The sequence below is a fragment of the Octopus bimaculoides genome, chromosome 9 (genome assembly GCF_001194135.2).
Source record: "Octopus bimaculoides isolate UCB-OBI-ISO-001 chromosome 9, ASM119413v2, whole genome shotgun sequence".
NCBI classification, from domain to species: Eukaryota; Metazoa; Mollusca; class Cephalopoda; order Octopoda; family Octopodidae; genus Octopus; species Octopus bimaculoides.
The window spans coordinates 85,839,878-85,844,455 of record NC_068989.1 but is presented as its reverse complement, the minus strand read 5'-3'; the positions used below and the strand labels follow the sequence as shown (position 1 = coordinate 85,844,455).

The 4,578-nt window shown below is 38.3% G+C and overlaps 1 protein-coding gene across 3 annotated transcripts in view; it reads left to right on the top strand.

The window, feature by feature from the left end:
- Positions 1-790: 790 nt before the first annotated feature.
- LOC106869690 (SWI/SNF-related matrix-associated actin-dependent regulator of chromatin subfamily A-like protein 1) overlaps positions 791-4,578 on the top strand; it is a 24,438-nt gene continuing 20,650 nt past the window's right edge. For 2 of the 3 annotated variants that reach the window (XM_014915536.2, XM_014915527.2), the window contains exon 1: positions 791-1,059. The gene's annotated coding sequence lies outside the window, so the exon portion shown is untranslated. The remainder of the gene's footprint in view (positions 1,060-4,578) is intronic. The other variant, XM_014915537.2, reaches the window with a different exon arrangement.

Sequence of the window (4,578 nt, the reverse complement as noted above, 5' to 3'; positions counted from 1 at the left end):
TATCTGGTGGGCAATGCGGAAGCTAGGGATAGATGAGTGGTTGATGAGAGTTGTACAAGCCATGTACTTAGATGCTGTCAGTAAGGTGAAAGTCGGCAACGAGAATAGAAATAAATTCAGCATACATGTAGGAATTTTACCAAGGATTGGTTCTCAGTCCCCTCTTGTTCATTCCTCCAGGCCATAACAGAAGAATTTAGACTGCCCTTGGAACTCCTCTATGCTGATGACCTTGTTCTTATAGCTGAATCACTAGAAGAACTAGAGAAGGAAATTCAGGTGTGGAAGCAAAGTCTAGAATTAAAAGGCCTTAGAATTAATTTAGTAAAGACCAAAATCTTAGTAAGTAAGAAAACAAACAAATCACAAATCCCTTCAGGGAGATGGCCCTGTTTAATATGAAGAAAACGCGTCGGAATAAACTCCATAAAGTGTACCTCTGAAACGGTGTGTCCTCGAGAAAAATGAATTTGATTTTCGAAATCTGTCTCCCAAAGAGAAGTTTGTCTTTAAATAATAAAAAAAATATATAATTTTCTACGAGAACTCGACTTTTAGATCGACAACTCTCCCACTCTCTATCTGTCACCTTCAATCTCTCTTATTTTCTTTTTAACGGCTTCGCCTTTATATATTTACCTCACTCTTTGTCATTCACCCTCTCTTTGTCTGTACATGTATTACCTCTCACACACGCTGCCTCCTCCTCCCTCTCTCTTCTTATGCCATGCAATTACTTTCGTTTTCTTTCAAACTTCGTCTTCCGATATTTACTTTCGTTTTATAATACACAGCTATCGCGCACAAACCCGGTTTTCTGATTGGGTAAAAATTATCAAACTTTAAACCTCTGTAACATATTTCAAAAACTTTTTCTGGAATTTCATTCAAATTTTACATATGCATTACTTAGGGTCCATGAAGTGTCATGGGTCAAAAAAAAATTTCAACTTCTTGCCTAACGCGGACCCGGAACAATCTTTTAGCCTGGTTCGGTATTACGTGTCAAAAGTGACTGCTGTTTCACTTTAATTCTAATGTGATGAAACCAAATCCAAGGTATTTAAAAATACACATTTATCTTTCAATTACCAGTTAATAATTATCGCTGCAGGTGTAACGTTATAAGTATTTACAGTTACATATTAACCCTGGTACTACTAAAGCAGCGCGGACCCGAACGCGCAGTCGCGCGTCCGCGCTAGCTAGTCGTGAGTGGTCGATCCTAACCCTAACCCTATTCCTAACCCTAACCCTAACCCTAAACACGTATTCATTTGCACGCGCGGGTTAGGGATGGGGTTAGGGTTTGGGATAGGGTTAGGGTTAGGGTTAGGGACAGGGTTAGGGTTAGGGTTAGGGTTAGGATCGACCACTCAAGACTAGCTAGCGCGGACGCGCGACTGCGCGTTCGGGTCCGCGCTGCTTTAGTAGTACCAACCCTTAAATTAACGTTTAATACACGTGCTTAATATCACTCTCTCTCTCTCTCTCTCTCTCTCTCTCTGTATATATATATATATATATATATATATATATATATATATATATATATATATATTAATATTAAGAAATTTATCTATAATAATTATAGTGGCATTTATCGTTAAATAAGCAGTTCGTGCATGTGTTTCTATTTGGTTAATCTATGTATATAAAATTCTTTGTCTGTTCCCAATGCTTTCTCAAACGTTTCCACCAAATCAAATCAAATTTTACAAGGTAATAGTGGTAAATTTTCAGATTAACACCCGCACGATCTTCACTAGGGTGTTAGGGTTAAGGTTAGAGAATTCCGTCCCTAACCCTAACACCCTAGTGAAAATCGTGCGGGTGTTAATCTGAAAATTTACCGGAATAGTATCAACTAATTAATCAATAATGTATTCACCCTTGTTGTTTACAAACTTCTTCCCAACGTTCAACAAGATTTTCAATACCTCGTTCGTAGAAATCACCCGATTTCGACTCGAAAAATTGATCCAACCAAGCTCTCAATTCTGCATCAGAATTGAACGAAACTCCGCGCATAGCATTTGAAAGAGATCGAAAGAGGAGGAAATCCGTTGGTGCCAAATCAGGAGAGTATGGCGGGCGTGGCAGCATTTCCCAGCCATGCGTTTGAATGGCTTCCTTGGTCATATTAGCGATATGAGAGCGGGCGTTGTCGTGGAGCAGAACACCATGCTGCCGATTAGGTCTTTTCTCTTGAATAACCATGTTGAGTCGTTCTTTCTGTTGAATATAGAGTTCCGCGTTGACCGTTTGGTTCCGTTCAAGCAATTCGTAATGGATAATCCCTTCCCAGTCCCACCATACGCACAACATCGTTTTACGTGGATGAAGATCTTGTTTCACGTGTGGTGTCACTTGTTTACCGGGGCTTAGCCATTCCTTACACTGCTTCATATTGATGTACAGGCACCATTTTTCGTCGCCAGTAACGATTCGGTAAAGAAATCGTTTCTTGTGTCCATGAGTTGAGCGGTGACGAGCAAGGAAACCAGCGGAGATTGTAACTCGTTGATTTTTGTTGTCACTTAAAGCATGCGGAACCCATGCTCCATACTTCTGAACCTTTCCCATCGAGTGAAGATGCTTCTCTATAGCAGTGTGAGAGCATTCCATTTTCTCTGCCAGTTCCCTTGTCGTTTGTCGAAAATTTTCGTGCAAAAGTTGCTTTAATCGCTCTTCATCGAATTCAATTGGACGGCCAGAGCGAGATGCGTCTTTGAGGTCAAAATTTCCATTTTTGAACCCGGCATACCAATCACAAGAGGTTCTTTCAGCTATAGCACCCTCTTCACACACAGTACAAATGTCACGAGCAGCTTTTGCGGCCTTAGAACCTTGATTAAAAGCAAAAAGTAGGAGGTGTCGAAAATGCTCGTTTTTCTTAACTTGACATTTCATTTTAATGATCTGAAAATAAACAAAAATTAACTAGAAAAAAAATAGATTCCAAAATGATTCAAAAATAGAATTCTCGGAAGAAATACATTCCAAAATTTTTTTTTAAACGGCGGGAACATAGTTGCCAACCCAATGAGAATGCGTGTGTGTGTGTGCGCGTGTGTCTGTCTCTCTGTCCCTAAAACTTGAGAACTACACAACTAATTTCATTCAAATTTTACACATGCCATACTTAGGGACCATGTAGTGTCTTAGGCCAAAAAAATATTTAACTTGCCTAGTGCTAGCCCAGAGCCATATCATATCTCCTCCACTATTGCATTATTACGTGTCAAAAGTGAAACAATAACATCTCTCTATTGTAATGTCAGATATTTTCACTTTAATACTGAAACTATTATCTCACATATATACAGGCATGCATACATATATGCATACTTACATATATATAATACTAGCAGAGATACCCGTACATATCTACTGTTCAGCTACCAGTTCATAATTATCGCAAGGTTGTAATGTATTTACAATTTGCTTACATTTGGTTAATTTACACTGCATACAAAATTACAGACATGCTACATACAACTGCTTACAAAATAGAGATTAAGGGACATGAGACTTTCTCAAGACCAGCAAATGCATCCTACAGCACGTCCGATGGAGTCTCAAGATAGAAAGATGAGACTTTCTCAAGACCAATAAAGGCATGCTGCAGCACGTCAAATAGTCTCGAGAGAGAAGGGAGATGAGACTTTCTTGAGATTAGCAAAGGCATGCTGCAACACGTCTGATTGAGTCTCAAGACAGAAGGGAGATGAGACTTTCTCAAAATCAGCAAAGGCATGCTGCAGCACATCGGATGGAGTATTTTTTTCTGTGTCCATAATTTTTTGATTACAATATTGAAAAAAGAAAATGCCACCAAAGAAAAACGTAATCTCTCCAGAAACATGGATAAACTTCTGGAAAGTTTTACAGACTTTTATTGTTCCAGTGATGGCTTGGATCTGTAGTTTTCGAATCATCCTTCTCCTTTCTGGTTTTGAGAATCCTAATTTCTCAAGATTGGTATTTATGCAGTGTGTTACGTATGCTAGTCCCTCAATGATTACAAGTATAAACTCGTAATCAGGATAGAGTAGCTGTAGATTCCTCAATAGTTCAGCATAGGTATTTTCTTTTTCGCCCATCTTTAGCTTTATGTTAACATCTGCTAGGCAGCTGATTTCCACAACCATACACAGTTTCTCTTCTCCATCCCAAATTACTATGTTAGATCTATGATATTTACATTTTATTAAGGTTTTCACTGGAACATTCCACCAGTACTCCTTTTTATTATGAGTGGCTATGGCTTTTACCATACTCTAGGTTTTCATTTGTACATACATACGTACGTTGTATGTGAGAAATAACGATAACCATAAGTTTATAGTATTTGTTTCTACGTACTGAGATAATGTCTAGAGTTAGGTAGAAGGCCGGGCATTTCATAAGTATTTTGAGAGGGAAGTAGAAAGAATGTAATTGGTAGAAAAAAATTATTTGGGACTACAAAAGCATAATTTCATCATCATTATTTAACGTTTGCTTGTCTCACATCAGCTTTCCCACGGGTCCCTTTTATTATGCCTATCCTTATATATATATATATATATATAT